This window comes from Haliaeetus leucocephalus, unplaced genomic scaffold, assembly GCF_000737465.1.
Source record: "Haliaeetus leucocephalus isolate CR32 unplaced genomic scaffold, Haliaeetus_leucocephalus-4.0 Scaffold246, whole genome shotgun sequence".
Taxonomy (NCBI): Eukaryota; Metazoa; Chordata; class Aves; order Accipitriformes; family Accipitridae; genus Haliaeetus; species Haliaeetus leucocephalus.
This window is the reverse complement of record NW_010972682.1, coordinates 185,939-204,974: the sequence shown is the minus strand read 5'-3', so window position 1 is coordinate 204,974 and position 19,036 is coordinate 185,939. Positions and strand designations below refer to the sequence as shown.

Here is a 19,036-nt window from a genome sequence, read left to right as displayed (position 1 = left end):
GAGGGGTGCGGGTGGGGGGAAGAAAGCTTTGATTTCTTCCACAATGAGCTCAGATGAAAGAGTGAAGCATGTGAATGTTCCAGCTGGCTGGCCACAGCCTTCTGGATGAAAAACTACTGGGATCCATGGATGGACGTGTGAAAAAAGCATGTGTGCACATACCTGTGTTTAAAGGGACTGAGTAGGGTCACAGAGAGGCTTTGAGGCTTTTCACATAATGCAGCTTCCAGTGTTCTGCTATGTAGAAAATGTTTAGGACTCCCACTGAGCTTCTCTGCCTTCTCAGCTGCAGACAAATGTACCTTCCCTGGTGGTGGTGGTTGTTAATTTTCTTAAAGAAGACTTAAGTCTGGGCTGATTTCACTATTCCTGTGGGAGAGAAAGGAGCACCAATTTGTCATATATTTTCCTGAGGGTTCACCCAAGTGCCTGATCTCTCTTGCAGCTTATAACATTTATCACTTTGGTAATTAAGCACCTCATCTGACATTCATTGTAATCTATGGGTAAGCTCCATGGACTTGAGGGTTGTTGGCTCACCTGATGCTGCTAGGCAGCTCAGCCTCCCCTTTCGTTCTGCTTAGCTGCTCTTTCCTGAGTTGTGCGGCTGGTGGCACTGGAGTATCGCGCAACCTACAGCCTTGCCCCTTGGAATGTTTCTGTTGGGTTGTGTCAATATTAGTTGCTGTTTTCTTTGAACTTTGAAATATTTATAAAATAGACCTGGACTTATCTCTTCAGTGCTCAAGTTTAAAGGGGTGAATAGGGTTTCTTGCCTTTCGTTTTCCTCTGGGGATTTACACATTTGCCTGTGAAAAATTTTATGAAGAGTTGCTAGGGAGGTAGACAACCCAAGAGTTACTTACACACAGGAGACATCCCCTACACCCATCTAGAATGACCTTCCCCTTCAAAGAGACCCTGTTCTATGTTCCTTATACACTGAGTGACAGGTCAGCATCTGCCTGGGGGATTCTTCTGGGCTGCTGTTTGTTGAAATATTGTGGGCTGTTTTTTTTTTTTCCAGCCTTTATATGCTGGCCATGTACAGACCTGCAAACCAGCCCAGTGTGTAGGTAACAGTATGATGACTTCTTATTTGTCTCTCAAGTCTGTACTATTAAATCACTAATACCAATATGTCCCACTGTCTCAGAAATGGCTGAGCTCCAAAATTAGCTCTGTTTGGCTTTGGCAAAGCAGTGTGTTTTGTTTCTCATCCTTTGGATATTGCCACAAATACAGCTCAAAATAATGTCAACACAAATCTAAGGAGCTCAAAATGGAGTCAGTCCTTTAGCAGACAGGAGAAAAAATCCCCTTCCTTTTCTTTTCACCTTGCTGCTTCTGCTCTCCAGGAAGCTGTCAGGAGATGAGGCAGGTGGGAACCCAGCTCCATGACACAGTGACAGAAGAGAGCCTATGGATCTCAACTGCAGTGCTTATGTAAGGCTCTGGAGAATTTTTTTTTTTATACTCTACTCTCTCTGCATTTTGCAATGTGGCTAAAATGTGTTTCCAGGTCTCCTGAAGGCAAGAAAGAATGAAAGTAAAGATGAGGGTTAACACCAACACTTCCGCTCCCTATTGCTGAGAGCACTTTGCAAAGTTGGTTGGTAATTGTTCATTGTACAGCTGGTGAAATGGAGATGCTCCTTGCTTGTGTGAGTCCTGGGGGTGGTAACGCTTGTAGAGTTCAGGGTACCTGGGTTAAGGGAAGGTGCAGAGACCTCTGTGCTGAAAGTACTGCTTGCTCATCACCTCCGTGATCCAAGGATGGGGCCAACCTGGCGGTGGTTGCTGCTGCTGAAATGAGGGAGATGCAACTTGCCTGCGTATGTAGAGGGAGGGCTGTGCTTCCACTACTCAGCTGGGAGCGTATGGCATCAGGCTGTGCTGATGTGTAGGTCCCATAGCTGCCGTGGCTCGCTCATTATGTGGCATGGTATTTGTGTGTGCCTGTGCATTGGAGGGTTAGTTAAGAGATCCTGCTTGCTCATTGGTACCCTTAAAGCTCCAACCCTATGGTTCCTTACAGGAGCCTGCTAAATTCAACACCTGCACAGAGCATGTATAGCTAAGCATTTCCAAACAGACCCAAAATATTGCAGGGTACTGTGATGGGACTGTCAGACTGCTGCTCTGTTCCATCCTGGCAGCAAGTGAGGAATTCCCATGTGAGTGCCTCTTAAAGTTCCCATGCTCTGTGGTTTGTGATTGTTGCTGGGCTCCATCAGACCTTGCCTCATTTTTTCCGTCCACGAAATGATAACCGCCCACCACTGTGGAGATTTCTGATGTGGAGTATTGGCTGTATGTTTGCACAGCACTTTTGAGAATACTGATGAGCTGAGCTGTATCACCAGCTGTGAGCTATGCCATTGTTCATAATAATCACTGCAGCCACTTCAGATATTAATTAGGTACCATACCTTCAAAGTGTTCTGACTAATAAAGTTTCACACCACTGCTGTGTAGCAAGTCGCAGCTAACTATCCCCCTTGGATGGAAAAATCTAGGCAGAAGAGGTGAAGCATCTAGTTATGCGTAAGCTAGCATCAAAGTTGGGGCTGAGAACTTGGAGGTTCCAGTTTCGGGATGATTCTGCAGTTGCTTCCAGCCTTTGTAGGAAGTAAGATTTAGATGGAGTCAGAAGCCCTTTTTTATTATTTTTTATTTGTCTTAACTTTTGCTTATGCTAAGAGACAGTTCACTGTTTCCTAGATTCTCATGTTGGATTCAGTGGGGAAAAGCTTAGTGCATAAATATGGTGCAGCAGCAGCAATTTTATCAGTTTAATGTTGACAGCTGCCAGAGCAAATGACTATTGTAAGCACCTATCTCCCTGCTGTCTGCTTCCCTTCTTACACGTATATATATTGACAGCCTTGCAGACACTGTTCATCAGCATTTCTAAATGGTGACATGGTTTAAAAATGGTTTAATTCAACTTTCCTCAGAATGTGTGACCAGCCCAAGAGTGGGGGAATCAAGTTTAGGAACTGAGAGTTGGCAACAACAAGTCTGCTCCCATAAGCAGCTTCCTCTAGCTGGAAATCCAGCAACTTGTCACTACAAGCTTGTACGGCAGAAGCTGCAGATTTTTCTATTTCCTTTGCTCAGTTGAGGGCAAGTTCATTCTTGTTCTTCCTGACACTTCACTGCCCATGAATTAAAGGAGAAAAGTGAGAGTTGTCAACGCTTGGAAATACGGGCGTCTGTTTCTGGCAGTGTGGAAACCTGAGAAAAGAACAGCCACAAACCAAACACATGATGGCTTTTCTCTACCAGGTGCAAGCCAGTTCTCTTGCAAATTTTTGATTTGTTAGGTGAGCTGGTGGTGTGAGGAAACGGAGCCCTTTTGGCAGAGTTGGGGGGGGGGCTTGGTGGAAAAGCAACCACAAATCCAGCGTATGAGTCTGAGGTTCACTCTGGACATGTGCTGAAGGCTGGTCCTATTTGGCCTTGTTGCAAATGATCAGGGGAGGTCAGAGGGGATCAAAAAGGTTAGCAACTTGCTTCCTTGTGCCCTGTTCATTATGGAAATGGATGTGGCTTAGCCATGTACACTTAAATTTGATGCCTAGGCGAGAATGGTCTATTTGAGTCTCCAAGGCTTAGATGCAGTCTCTCCATACCTAGTGGAGAAGTTGATAGGTAAGTAGTGTGTGGGAAGTTTGTCCTGCCACTGGGCTCTTTTAGTCTTCAGGGTTTTGTTGCAGGCACCTCAGTTTTCTCATTAGATTCACTTGCGTTAACATGGGCGGGAGGTTTGGTTCCCCACAGGCCTTTGCACAAAAATTCCTTGGAGCATTATGGGCAGAAGGCTTGCCACCAGTTCTCAGCTCAAGCTTGAGTTTCTTGGATGTAATTATGTGGCAGTGTCTTTGTTACTTTAGAGCTGGGTCATCCACTAGGTTTGGACTCCGAAGGCGTGTTGAGTTGGAAGAGGAAAGCTTGGGGTCATGATCTGGGTTTGGTATATACTTATAATGTTCTTATGAGAACTGAAAATGCTCACATCTCAAGAGCTTCATTCTAGATTGGGAAGTATGGGTTCCTTTCTTAGGCTTGTCACCAGCTGGCTGCAGAACTTGAGTGAGCTGCTCCTTTCCTTGGACCTGTGATCTTGCACTCTTTATTTCACTGGGAAGCATAGCCTGACATCTGGTGTGATAAGCTCTTGAGTGAATATGAAATACTATGCAGACCTGATCTGTTATGACCAGACAATCTGAGTTCAATCAGTTGTAGATCAGGCTTATAAAATGCTTATTATCAGCTGCGTGGATTTTTATCCTGACTCGCAACAAAACCGCTCCATCCTTGGATCCTTCACAGAGCAGCTTGACTCTGAGCAGAAGGTTTTATTTTGAGTGATAATGTTTTCAGAGTAATAGAGCTTTCTAAGCTCCTTCCCTGTAGTGTGGGGACCTTGCTGTGAAGCAGGGAAAGTAAGGAGGGATCTTACTCATGTTTCCACAGCAGAACACACTTTAGATAAGTGCCTTTGTAATTGATTAAAACCCTCTTCATCTGAGTCGTATATGGTGGGTCAAAGATTAGACATGGCACTGCAGATCCTCTGCTCTGTTTCCTGGTGTGGAATGCTTCATGATTCCATAATAATTCATTCTGGTTTATTGTTGCACTAGTAATTTATGCATCTTTCATGTGAGTGACAAGGATTTAGTTAGAGTTGAGTCTGAGGGTGATGTCTCTCCTTGGCCTTCTCAATTCCCCTCCACCCCTGGGGTCAACCCAGTGACTCTGAAGTCTGTGAAACGCATAGAAGCTGCTGAAACGCAGCTTTGTTACCCCAGCAGCTGAAATCCAGGAGCAGTCATGCTGCAACAGGCCTGCCCTCCTGCAAGAGAACAAGCTGCAGGGTGACACATCAAAAGAGAAGGGCAGCTCCGTGGTGTTCTCTGCGGAGATCAAAAGGAAGTAAGCAGGGCGGCTCCTCTCCTGGCTGGCCCTTGAGACTGCTCATCTCTTTCTCTGTGTCCCTTTAATCTCAATTACCTCCTAGAAGATCACTGTTTTAAGCATGTGAGATGGTGGTGCGAAAAGCTTGTCTGTGAAGTGGCTAGCGTGAGGGAAGAGATCCTTGGTTGTGTGTTGGGGAAGAATTCCCTTTGTGACGAAAGCATACCGAAGAGCGAAGGTTTAAACATACCCTTCTAATACAGCCAGCATTGTCACGTCCCATCAGAGCAGGTGACACAGCATGAGCATAAAAGCGAGTAAGGGAGCTGGATGTGAGCTGCCCTGTTTGGGGTCTGGTGTCACTCTCTACTTAGAGAACATCAATTTCCTGCAGCTGCAGTGCCTTAACGGTACCAGGGCAGGAGGTCTCCTCTGTAGGGCTGCTGTTGCATTATGTCAGGGGTTAGACCTCGTTGCTGCCAGTGCATGGAGGCAAGTGAATTAGCAGGACAGTATTTGAGAGTTGTGAGAGCTTTTCAGGAATGTGTGTGGTGGCTATTATCCAGGGCTCTTGGTTCTCCTGGGACTGGTTTGCTGGAGTAATCACTGCATTCTCTGGACATTCCCAGCCTGACCAGCGCTGACTCCTGTTGTCTGGGGTGGCTAGGTAGGGCAGATGCAGAATTATTTATTGTCCTCCAGCCCCTAGAGCAGGACCTGCAGTGCATTCCTTGCTGACTCAGGTTGAGTTCGAACTCCACATCTTAACCATTGCTTAAACAGGTGTTGCTTAGTCTCTTCCTCAAAATACCCACAGTTGTTACTCAGGACAATGCCTCAGAAGAGAGCTGCTTTTGGTTTGCCCTGGATCATTTCTGAGCCCACTGCAGATCACCTCTGTGGACAACCTTGTCCTTGGATCAGGGCAGCCACGGTGACCTGTGAAAGCACCTTTTCTACCTTGCCTCAACCAGCCTGTGGGACTTTGCAAAACAGTGTGGCTTCTTCTGTGACATCTTGTACAGTGCTCAGGGCAAGCATTGCCGTCATAGAAAAGCTGTGAGAGAGTAGAGATGTTGAACCTGAGAGCATGGGAATTTGTAATGAAGTATTCAGCCTTGAGTGGAAAAGATACTGTCTGAAATGGCTCAGTGAAAGGGAACAGGGACCTCACAGGAGTGGTAAGCCTTGTAACTGCTTTGGAGAGGAGGGAGGAAGAAAAGGAGAGTAAATCCGGATGAGACTTGGGAATCAAATTAGGTATTCCTGGGGTACCTCCTGGCTTTTGTAATTTTGAGCTCTTTTTGTCCTGAGGATTGTACTATTGATACTGAAAGTAGGAATCTCATCTGACTTTGAATAACATCAGTGCAAATCTGATTTGGGGGGGATTCCCAAGGCCAAAGGATGTATTTACCTGAGCTGTAGGTTGAGGAATAGAGTAATGCAAAGGAAAAAACAGGCCTGTGCTAGGCCTTTCTCTCCCCTGGTGCAAGTTTCCCAGGTGAGTAGTTAGTGTCCCAAGCACTGATCTTTGCCTTCAGGGGAGGTGGAGAGCGGAGAGCTGCTCTGCTTCTCCGTGTTCTCTCTTGATCTGCATTTCTAGCTGGTGCCGTCACCAACAAGTTCGCTCTGCTCTTTGCCAAGGCTGCAGGTCCTGGCTGGTAGCTGTTCCCTGCTTTGTATGTATGTGTCTGCGTTTTTTCTGAAGACCAGCTTCAGCTGGTTTGTGTGAAGTGCTGACTTCAGGCACTGTGCAGAGCATGACTCAGAAGGGTAGAGGTTTAGGAGTGAGGAAAGAAAGTCTTTTTAAGGAGTTGTAAGCTATAAACTACAGCGAACAGTGTTGGTAGAGGTGGCCTCATTCTTGTCCAGGTTCAAAAGGAAGAGTATTAAGGATTTACAAAGAGCTGGCACAACTGCAAGGCAAAAGAATGTTTTATTGAGTGTGTAAATGCTCATAAAGCCACTAGTAAACCTGATAATGTTGTGTATGTGCAGGTGTATATGTAGAGACAGGGAGGAGAGGAGGCATGTACTGAGAAGGTACGTGGAGGTTTCCAGAGGTCCTAATGTACCCTGTAGAAGTACATTTGATGACAGTCACAGTTGTCATCAGTGGAGAAACTGATTGATGCAGAACCTGGTTCATTTCAACTCCCTGTTTTGATTTCGGGGTCCAGGGTTTTGATTGCAGGTGGGCCCACTGAGTCCACCAGTTGCTTTTGCAGCACATTGTGTAATATCATCTTAAAGGGTAGTCTTAAGATTTTGACTCTTAAAAAGCAGAGAATTGCAAAGAGGCCATTGGATCTCTTAGAGGGAGATCATGGAGAGCGGCTCACCCTGGTTCCTCTCTCTCTGATATGTGTATGGATATCATGCAACAGAAACACAAATTTGGTTATGATAAGATGGGAGAATGGCCTATTTTCCCCCCATCACAGGAACTGCTTTGCATGTGCATCTGCTGTGGGGCAGAGGCACCTGCACTGTGGTTGCACGATGGCAAAACAGGAACTTGGGGGCAGTGAACATGGCAAAGAGCAGGTTGGTCTTGGCCTGAGGGGCTGGGGGAAAGGAAAGGGGTGGTAGATGAGCTGTTCCTGGATATAATGCAGAAGTTGGGCACCTCCACATATGAGAGAACACCACCACACCCCCCAACCTCCCTTACATAGGCATTTCTTTGACAAGATGTCAGGGAAGGCGCTTGTCAGACAATTTGCTGATGTGGAAGCTTTGAAGCCTGCAAGATTTGCCTTCTGCGCAAAACCCAGCGAAAGTAGGTTGGAGCCGTCTGCCCTGGTTGCGAGCAGTTCCCTCCCCACGGCAATGGACGCTGTAAGATCAGAGCTCAGCAAATGCACAAAGGGAAGCGCCAGGCGGGGCGACAGCCTGCTCCCTGCTGCAAACAATGCTGACAAAGCCCTCTGGGGCTGGGTGGCCCAGCCTCTGAATTCTCCTTTCCCAGTGAGGTGGAAAAAGAAGCCTGAGCTGGCTGTGTCCCCTGAGGTTCCCCAGCCCAAGGGCCGTCTGCCTGCCCCCATCACTCTGCTTACTTCAGAGCAGTATTTGCATGGACTGGGGGACATGAATGTGTGTGCCGGGAGGTTACTTCTACCCCAGCACACCTAGTTGAATTTGTTGTTGCCCTTTTAGGAGTACCAGAGTCACTTCTGGCCTTTCTGTCTTTCCCTGGCATGGTTCATGGACTGTAACTGGGCACTGTTACTAAGGCTAATACATTCCTGTGAATTCAGGAAAGCTCTCACCAGTGTCTGAGAACTGAAGGGAGCACTGCTTTGTAGGGCTGCTTCAGACACCTTCACCAGGGGTTCTATCAATGCGAAGTTCATGGCTCAACAGGTGAGCTCCGGATCTGAAGACCCGCTGAATTTTGCAGGTTTTTGCATTCAGGTGGAAAGGCTGGAATAGTGCATTAGAGGAATAAAGGCCAGTTGTGAAATGTAGATCCACATCCAAAACTGGATTCTGATCTCGCTGCAGACTAAACAAATGTGATTCTGCAAGGCTTTTTAGATGATAAACACTGAGAACAGGGACAGTCATGTACATGTGTGTTAGATGTGTCTGTTCTCTTTTGCAAGAAGCATCTGTTTGTTGTGAAAATGTAGAAAGAATTTGAATTTTTTCTTACAGGTTAGGATTTAACTGAAGAATAAGGGAGTGTTGTCAGCCTTGGTTCTAACTTCACCTGGAGCAAATGTGAAGCAAAGAAAATAAGGGGGGGGGTGATGTGAATTGGAGCTGAGCTACCACACTAAGATGAGGTTCTGCTTTACTAAAGTTAGTGATGTACACAGGATTAGCTTAACCTATCAGGAATCTAATGCTAAATACATCTGGTTAGGCAGCACAAATTCTGTATCTCTTAGTGTTTTTTTTGGTGAGGGAGAATGTTTTGTCCCTTCTGCTTAGCAGCTGGAGGTGCAAAGGGCACTTGATGCTGCCAAAGGAAATTCACTTTGGGCTAATTAGGGGCCTTTCTGCCCTTCCTTCATCTCCAACCAACAGGCAGGACCTGCCCCAAGCATTCCTCTTTTCTTGCTGCCAGGCCAAGTCTCTCCTCAGATTTCCAGTTAAGTGGTGGCATTGCTTAAAGTTGAGTTTCACAGCCCATGCAGATAGGCAGTGGGGTTCAGGGACACTTCCGCACACATCTGTGCATGTAGATGTTTGTGCACACACGAACACATGCAGGTGTAGCCTCAGATGCTGTATTCACATCCACAGATTGTGCCTGGGCCTGATAGCTGTGCATATTCACTCTGGTCTGTGCAATGTCTGCTCCCTGCAGTCTGTTTTCTCTTAAATCACGCTATCTGAATTGCTCTCTGCTTGATGTTATTGAGAAACAAGAGCACATAGAGAACATTAGAAGGTGAGCATGGAGGGACCTGGGTGGGATCTGTAAGTGATCCAAGACTCCATGTCAAAACATCCCCACCCCATTCTTTGCATGGCTGGGATGCTTCGCAAAAAGCTTCTCAGTAAATTGCAGAAAAACTGGCACAAAGGTAACACTCAGAGGGGCCCAGTCCAGCTCCCATAAAATCCACAGGGAGTCTAGTCCCACTATACTGCTGTAGCAATGCTCACTGAAATTTTGCTTATTCCACTTAGGTTTAAGCTGGCAGAGAAGGGGCAGATGCCAGTGCTTGTTAATAGCAGCATAAATCAGGAGCAAGGTGATGGCATGGCGTTGAGAACAGTCAGGATGAAGTTAGTCTTAATTTGTCAGCTCTGCTGCTTATGGACAGCAACATCCTCAATACAGTTGCAGGCTGGTCCCAACAGCTCTGTCCTCTTAGAGCTGTCAAGTACCTGCTTCAGGTAGAAACCCAGGGTTAATCTTGGAATTGGAGCTATGATGATAGCAGGGTTTTAGGAGGCTCAGGAGCAATGTAAGTCTTTCTATGCTGATGCTGCCTCTTCCTTGTGCAGCTGGAGGACCTGGATTTACAAGCACAGCCAGGCTGCTGTGGGTTGTTTTCTTTGCTTGAGTGAAGAATTGAGGGTCTTTCCTGGTCGGGGTGGCAATAGGATTGGAACAGATCAGCCCGCTTTAGGAAGGAGAGATTGAAATGCTGACCATTCCCAGAACTAAGTGGTGAACAGAGGTGCAGCCAAGAGGCAATTCCCAGTTGTGAGCCAGGTTTTTAACCAGTGCAGAGGGCTGGAACATTGCTGCGGTCAAGGGCTGGCTTATAAATTCAAAGATGGGACCCTGAGTTGCTTCTTGCTCTATTTAAGGTCTCATCAAGGACTGAGAAACTTCCAGCAAGGTGGAAGTTCATGTTTCTGGGTTACAGTCAGGCATTTTGTATTGAAATTCAATCCTGCCAACCACTGAATCCTCTACCTTGGTCCAACTGAGATCCTCCAGGACCTTGCAAAGTTAGGGGCTTTTCTCTGGATCCACTTGTCATTGTTGCCCTAGATAACATGTGTTGTATAATCTGCAGAGCACACTCCAGATATGTACGTGGGCGAATCCTCCAGGGAGAACTGAATGCAGCACTCGGGTCAGAACATGTCCCATAGGTGTTTGTTGCCGTGAGTATGAGATGGCTGTCCGGGAAGCTGTCAGCAGAGCATGTGTGGATGGAGTCCTTCTGCTTCATCCAGAGACTCCACACCACCTTGGTGCACTCAAAACTAGGTTGGAGAAAGCACTGACATGGAGACTGAACAGCAGTCTGTTTATGGGAGCAAAGGGCTTCTCTGATGCTAGCTCGAGTCTGGGTCTTAAGAGGGGTAAACGTGTTGCATGGTGCTAAGTTGCAGGTGTCCTCCTGGGCAAATCCAAGGCTAAATGAACTTCAGGACTTTTTTAGTGCCTTGTGGTCCATTGCTTTAAAAGAAAAAGACGTTTGGAGTTGTTCCCCTTTGTCTAGTTTGCAAGTGTTTTGGAGTCGCAGTTTTTGAGTGTTTTCTGTTGTTGGCTAGAGCTTTGATTTGAACTAGGAGAGCAACTGTTCTTCCATGTTGCCCTGACTTCAGGAACTGGGACTTAAAACAGTGTCACCCACTGGGAGAGCTTGTATGGGGAGGATAAAGTGGTGCAGCATCACTGACTTCATTGAGGTTACATAGGCTTCTATCAGGTGAAGTGATAAGGGAGTGCTGGATTTACACCTTGTTGAGGCCAGTGGGACAGGCAGGTGTAAATCTAGCGTGGATCTGCAGCTATGGATCTGAATTGGTGTTATCTTACTCCTTGTCTTGTATTTCTAACTCCTGCAAACTATACAAAGGGCTCCAAATTGGCCTTCTTATGTTGGTAGTGGTGTCTTTCAGCCCTACTGCACTTATCCTGCACAAAGGAGCTGACAGATCACTTTGGATACATGATAAGTCTCTGGAAGAGTTGGAAATCAAGCCCCAGATGTTTTTATACTCCCTTTTTTAAGAGTGAACTTTTTTTCCTCTGTGTGTGTTGAGGCAGCTCGAAGGGGCCAACGATTGTTGGGTGGCAGAGATTGCCAGCCAGGGAAGGTCTTGGTGTTGCACAGGAATATGAGCAGCCTGAGAAACATTGGAGACAAAGGAGGGTTTGGGACTCCTGGAGTTGATGTGAGTGCCATATAGGTGGGTAAAGCTGGGCACGTGGGCGTTAGGAAGCTGGGAAATGTGCAGGCCAGGTTTGCTAATGCTAAAATATAGCAAGGCCCATTTCCCTGAGTAGAAGTTGGCCCCCAATGGCAGCGGCCCCCCTTTGCATGAGGAGGCTGGGTGCTGGGTGAGTCTAAGGGAGGACTCCTTTGCACAGAGGGGGCTGCCTTGCCCTGCAGGATCCCCTTGCAGGGCTACACACAGCCTGCCCCGACCCTCTCCCCAGAATTCCCAGCCCTGTTTGCTTCCTGCGTCAGAGCCGCTGCTGCCCATCCCGCAGTGAGTCACGGCTGGGATTCCTCAGCTCTGAAGTGGTTCCTTCTCTTTTTCTTTCTCCCCCTCCTCCTCAGGTGCTGAGCTTTTTTTCCAAACCCTTGAATTGAAGGGTGTGTCTATGAAATCTCGCAAACACACACAGGCCCTGGCAGGAATGGGTGAGCACTGTTCCCATTATGTTATGAATACCTGGCTGATTGCCACGGGGATCCTGCCAGGCTGAGCAGCCAATCTCAAGCACCTAGACCTGCTGAGCTCTGGGGTTTTGCTTCTCTCGCTAAGTCATTGCTTTGCAGAGATGGACAGTTTTAATCTCCTCTCAGCAACTGCCATGTTTTTCTACTTGCTTGGCCTGCTGTGATATCCCAGTTCCCACGGTTAGCAACTTCCCAGGGTACTATGCTAGTAGGGGTGGAGAGTTGAGCAGCTCCGGCAGCTGGACTGCCCATCCTTGTGAATGACTCATCTCGTTCAACCTGCAATCTCAAATATTTTCTGTTGCCCTGCCCTACATGCTGGGCAATGCCCCAGCTCACCCAGGCCCCTCCATGGGTCTCGACTCAGGTTTGGAGACTGCCTGGTGTATTTGTGTATTGGAGAGATCTGTCAGGCTGGGAGGAAGCACAGCTGGGCGGTCTGGGCCCGAACCATCTCCATTTCCTGAAGGTGGACATGTGCCGTGTGTTGGGCTTCTTCCACCTCCTCAAATACACCACGAGCGCTTGGTTGTTCTTGGTGAGGATGTTGAGGGATACGTGTTGTTTAAGTAGCCATGCTTAAAGCTAGCAGAGAGGGTGCAGTAGCTGAGACTTCAGCATGACCTCTCAAGTAGACAACAAACTCTGAACCACAGTTACAAGCTCTGGTTCCTAATGTCTACAAAAGCCTAAGGGAGCAGGTCTTCTGTGCTAGCAGTGCCTGCTAGCAAGGTTAAGCCACCAGTGAAGATTTGCAGTCCATGCCATGATGTGCTGTCAGGCTCCACAGTTGAAAGCCGTCTCAGACTCAGCTAGCATCTATGCAGAGCAAACATGATGGATGTGAGGTAGTAAACCGTCTCTGGACCATACAGAGCCTGGATTATGTGAAAGCTGGTACAGACAGACCCTGATATGAGCTGCAAAGTCTCAGTCCTGATCACTAGTAGTAATTTGGCCTGAACTGCTTTCTGTTTTCCTTTGTTTGCCCAGCAAAACGGACACCACCTCATACACATCTATCCTCTGGACTTCCCAAGCCCCCGTGAACTTTCTGTGCTGGAAAGAGGAATGTCCCCATCTGTGCTGAGACCTGATGGAGGTTAGCATGGGCCACAATCCACACTCCCCTCCTGCCAGGCAGGGACAGTTTTGTTCACGTCCCCATCTGTGGGCAGAGCTACTGCTTTTCGCAGTGCCCCTTTGCTTCTTGCACAGGAAGACCTTCTTGACCATCACTGCCACGGGGTGATGTTGCTGCGTAGCGTAAATGGTGTGTACATAGAGGGGAGAGCAGGTCAGGAGGTGCTGGAAAATGCTGGTTTGACTCATGCCTTCCAGGGAATGAAACGTTGCCCTCCCACGCACACTGCTCCCCACCCTTTTTGCCCCCACGCTGGGACTCTGCCCTCCTGGAGGGGCTGTGCAGGATTAAACATGGGCAAACATCAAATGGCCAACTTTTATTGCCATTTTGTTTCAGGTGAGGCTTCCTCCAGGCCTGTGACGGCCTTGTGGATACGCAGGAATTTGGGCTGGGTGGGGAGTGTGTTGAAGCAGCAGCTGCTGCTACCTCGCTGCGTGTGCGAGTCCCTGGCGTGCCTGGAGGCGGAGGCGGGGGACGTGTTGGCACCCCCACCCCATAAGCCCAAGGGCACTGAGCTGACACAACTCTCCTGGCATCTGTCCCGCTCTTACCAGGATGGTTGGAAGGCGGGTACCGAATCTTGGCAGCACAACAAGGGAACGCTGGTTTCTCTGACATTCTTGGGCTCGTTTGGTCAGGGCGCTGGCATGCGGAGTCATGGCAGAGTTGGCACGTGTATCGCTGTGGCAGAGGCAGGCGGTGAGGCCTGGACACGGGACTGTGGCTGGGCTGGCAGCTCAGGGTCTCTCCTATGTCCCCCCGGCTGGTAGCAGCTTGGGTCTATTTTTTTATTATTCCCCCTCTCCCCCCCACTAGTCTGGGGGCACCAAGTGATGGGCCAACCTTGTCCTTCATTCCTCCTCTCACCTTGGGCTGAGGCAGTGAGATGTGGTACAAGGACCGGGAGCCACTGGGCTAGAAGGCTGCCAGTTTTGGTACTGCTGGGAGCCCCAGCTGTGACAGGGCAATGCGTGGGGTCCCCCCGTGATCCAGTTCCCCTGAACCAAAGCCAGGCTGAGGACATCTCAAAGGTGAAGCTCCCTTAACAGGTCTGTGCAGACTCCTGTCTCCCAGGCACTGTCTGGGAGGTAGAGACCCCAGGGCTGCCCTCAGCCAGCCAGGCGCAGGTGGAGATGGAAACTAAGCAACAGGGATGGCTGCAGGACAGAAGAAGAGGTGTTTCACGTGTCTGGGATGGTGAATAACTGGAAGGAGTTGAAAGGGGCAACCCAGCCTTGCAGCAGACAACCTGAGCTCGGCTTGGCCACCCTGGAGAGTCCGAAGGGCTGCAGGAGAGGAAAGCCCCGACTGGCCCGCCGTCCCCAGTGACAAATTCACGCGGGGCAGAATCACCCCCTGTTCCGTGCCAGGTGTGGAGTGGGCTGTGCGGAGGCTGCCTCCCCTCCCCTGCTGCAGGTAGAGCTCTGCATACCTGGCCGAGGAGGCAGGGTGTGGGCAGGGGAGGGTGGGCCTTGGCAAACCAGGCAAAGCTCAGGTGTTCACATTCCTCCCCGGATTGGTCACGGAGAGAAAAACCCAGCCTTATATGGTCAAAAAACCAGTGCCGGCTGCTCCTCCTCCTCCCTCTGAAGGGATGTGTGGAGAGGTGTGGATGGGCTGATGGGGTCGGGCATGTTTTCCTCCACCCTTCCCTGCCCTCCCCTCCCTTCTCCTGGTGCCCTGGAGACAATTACAGCGTTGGCTTTGCAGCCAGTGTGGCTGATTTCTGGGGCTTGCAAAGAGGCTGGTTCCCCCCCCACAGCGAGTGTGGCTGGTTTTGTGTTCCCCAAGAGCCAGGGAGATGATGGGTGGGTAGCCAAGGGTGCCCTTGGTGGGGCTGGAGACCTCTTCAAGCTCAGGTAGGCAGCAGGGACAGTACAAATCACTGCCTGCCTGATGGTTAAGCCCCTTTCGTGCTTGCTAAACTCCCTGCTCTCTGTCCTGGGCTGGAGCATTTGGTTAAGAAAACTGAATTATACCCCCCTCAACTTGATCCCATCTTAGGCTTCAGGCAAAAACAAACAGGAGAAACCGAGGCACAGTTTTGTCCAAGATCATGCAGTGAAAGGAAATTAAACTCTTTTCTCTGCCCAAGACTGGGGGAGTTCCTTTTCCCAATGGCTGATTTCTTGGGGTGAGCTGCTTCGATCTGCTTCGATCCCTGGAAACTGCTGTACCAGGCAGCAGGCCTGGGAGATGAGCCTGGAGGATCCGTCTTTCTCCTTCTGTCTTGTGCCCTGTCTCTTGGAGTTGCTCCAGACATAGGCTGGAACCAGGGGGAGCAGCTGGGGGTGAAGTGGAACTTGGCAGATTAAACTGGGTTGGAAATTGGAGTGGGCTTGGGGGTATTTTTGGAAGAGTGCAATTGCACTCAGTGGGACTAGTGTAGTGGAAAGTCTCTAGAGCTCTAGGCCATCCTTTCTCCACCCCAGGAACACATTTCCATCTCACTTCCCACACATTTAACAACATGGAACATGTGGAGGGATTTCCCCCCCGCCCCCTCCGGTACAGAGCATGAACTCAGTTTGAGGCAGATTTCCCCAGTCTAAATTTACTTGTCTCCGTGAGCCTGGCTGCTCAGTGCCCTGGGGAGGACTAGAAGCTAGGCTGTCTGCACTGAGACCAGTTCCGTGGCCTGTTTTAATGGGAGCCTGGTGGGCTTCTGCCCAAAGGAGCATCCCTACATCTGGAGGGAAAGGAGAGGTGGGAGAAGAACCAGAAGTGCTCCCACATGCAGCTGGATAGCTGTTTCATGGGGAGCAGATGGGCCGAAAGCTGAGTTTCCAAAGGAAAATGTGGTTTGTCTCTTCTGTAAAGTTATTTTTAGTGTTTTCTTGCAGGATTTAGCCCTAAAAGGACAAAAAAAGTGGTGTGTGTCTGCAGGTTAGAAAGGGTCCATGGCCTTTTTTCAGAGTGGGGCTGGCAGCACAGGCCCCAGCCAGAGCTCTCGAAGTTACTCACCAAAGCCAGACACCAAGGAGGGGAATGTAACAGGTCCATTCCCTGGACTGGTGGGATCTGATCGAGGGAGGTGTTTCTCACTCTTGGTAACGCTGCTGGGAACTGATTTGCCTTCCCCAAGCAGATCCCTAGACTGATTCGAAAGTGTGTGGGCTATGAAGGAATGAGATCTCAGTGTGCGGTGAAACGAATCTGGGCCAGCCAGGTGGGGTTACAGGCATGATTTCCACCAGGATGTGAGTTTTTGGTGGGTGAGGAACACACTTTAGGATCAGGCAAACCTCTGTGTCTCAGTCTACCTTTGTAGTCACTGTTCTACTCTCTTGAAGCATCCAGGGAAAGATCTTGACCATGCTTTGGTGTTCTCTTTCTTGGTGCCCGGGAGCTGTTTTCCCGTTCTCCTGGGAGGCTGGGCTTGCTGGAAGGAAGGAGGGGGTTGTTTGGGATGTGGCAGCTTATGGGATCCAGGGCTTGTGGAGGCCACTGAGCCTCCTCTTTGGAGGCATCTGCAATGGTGTGACCTGCCCAGGAGAGGGAGCCTGGAGCTCACACTTGGGTGCTCTCCACCCCAGGAGGCAGCAGCCCAGGTATGTGGTGCCCTTAGATGTGGTCTGGGGCTCAGACTCTCCCTGCTTGGAAGACAGCAGAGGAGCCCTGCTGCTTCCCTGTGTCTGCTCTGGCTTGTCTTCTGGACTCCAGCCCAGTTGCTGTTGTGCAGATGTGAATATTTCCCTGGTGATCTTCCCTGCCAGAGTCTGCCCCACCAAAATCAGCTCTGCCCCCTGCTTTCAGCACATGGATTTATCTGTCACTGAGTTTTGCCCCTGGGCTTTGTCTCACAACTGGGCCATGTCCTGGACATCTGATGTCTCCTTTCCCCACGCTTGGGCAGATGTGCCAATCTTTGGCTCCAGACGGGGTTTGAGATCATCTTTGGGAAGCCTCTTGCAGCTGAAACTGATACAGCTTTACCTGGAGATGGCTCTGCTTTGGATTGCACAGGTGTAGCTCACCAGATAACGTGGATGAGCTTGGCTTTATTCTACTGACCGCCTTAGCAGCAGCTAAACTGTTGGCAGCTCTGTTGATTACTGCTGGCTTGGCATCCTTGCCCGTGTAGGACTGTCCCACAGCTCCCCAAAGGGGATTCTGAGATCCTGAGTTGATGGCACTGCCTGGTATTTCTTAAGGGGGCAAGGGGTGTGAAGCCCTTCACCGGACAAATCCAAAAGATACAGAACTTCCCCAGTGAATTTAACAGCTGGGTTTAGGGCTGGCTGTGTCTCTGGTGTAAGAAGAGCTACAGAAATTAGCCCCGAGGAAGGGGCTGGTCCTTCAAATGAAGTCAGTGCTTAAGGGGTAGTATGGTAGAGGGGGAAGGATGGGTGCATGGGCAGATATGGGTGTCCTAAAGCAATGTGACTATCTCAGGTGTAGCTCAGCTCCCATCAATGGAGTGCTGGAATTATTCTGCTGCATAAAATAATTGCCCTGGTATGATGTGGCTTGATATACACTTTCCAGTTGTCAGTGGGGAAACCGAGGCACAGAGCAGTGAAGTAGTTAGTTGGGTCCTTCTCTCCTGGGTCCTAGAACAGTGAACTGAACCCAGGAGTCCAGCTTCCTAGTGCCCTGCTCTGGCCTCAGGGCTCTCTCCCAGTCCCCTGGGTGGTGAAGGCTCAGAACCAGATAAAAAAAAAAAACCCAAAACCTATACGGCAGGGAGGGAAAACAGCTAGAAATTCCTCTTGCAGGACTGGGCTGCTGTTGAGCCCCTGCCCTTTCCAGCGTGGCTGCAAGCACACATCTCTCTTACCACCCTCTCCTCCAGTTCCCCCGGTTGAATTTCCAGGGCTCCCAAACCCTCCCTTTCCATTGAGGTTTCATTCAGGGCAACACTAGCTCTGTGTTTCTCCTTCCCCCCTTGCTCACAGAGCCTCAGCCCTCCACTCCCCCAAGGATGCCAGGCTATTCAGAGCAGTCATTCATCTTCTGGGCCTCATGCACCTTTGGTGTCGTGCAGCCTTGCACAAACCCAGCATTGTTCCTCCAGCTGGAAGGGCTTTTATTGAAGGGCTCAGCTGGGTCCTGCCTCCACGGGAAGCTCTCCACAAAAGTGCTGTCTCCTTCTGAGCTAGGAATGGCTTGTATGACTGGGAGCTAACTCAAAGCTCCCCCTTTTCCCATCCCTGCTGGTTTGAGACACCAGATTTAACAGCTGTGGGCTCTTTCAGCTGGTCTGGACTGTCCTCCCCTCCTCTGCCCCTGTACCCTTTGAGCTGACATTGAAAGTGCAGTGTTTCTCTCAGGTGGGCAGAGATGCTCCCCATCTCCAGTCCCCTGGCACCTCTGGGGGCCTTGTCTGTTTTGGATCTCCCAAGGAAGTCCCTTAGAGGAGGGTGTTTTTGAGCAAGGAGCACCAAGAAAACCCCTGTGCTCTGGAAGGACACCTCTGAAAAGAGATGCTGTATGGAACTGTGGTTCCCCAGGACAGATTTGGGTCCCAGGTGCACAGAAATTCCCCTTTGCAGAGGCACAGGGGGAGTTTAGCAAGAGGAAGCTTTGTGTAGATGAGTACAGTGGTGAGAGTGTGGTGGCCTGTGCAATAACTCTTCATCTCCTGAAACATGCTTGAGCTGCTCTGTGATTCAAAGCCAGGTGGGAGCCTGTTGGCAGAACAGCGGTGAGCTCCCCAAAGCCTTGGCTGCTGGCACTGCGTCTGCCCATCCAGCCCTGCGTACTTCTTCCTGGGGATGTGGACTGAACAAATTACCTGGGAAGCAATTTCAGCTTCATTTGGCTGCCAGAATTTAGTCAGAGCCCTCAGCTGAGACCTGCTGGCATCTGGGGAAGGAATTGCTGTTTCAGGTGGGACATGGTAAGA

General features: G+C 49.6%; 1 protein-coding gene across 2 annotated transcripts in view; it reads left to right on the top strand.

Annotated features, from left to right (window-relative positions):
- The window catches only part of LOC104832367 (keratin, type II cytoskeletal cochleal-like), a 62,800-nt gene that overhangs the window by 4,338 nt on the left and 39,426 nt on the right, over positions 1–19,036 (top strand). The window lies entirely within an intron of this gene.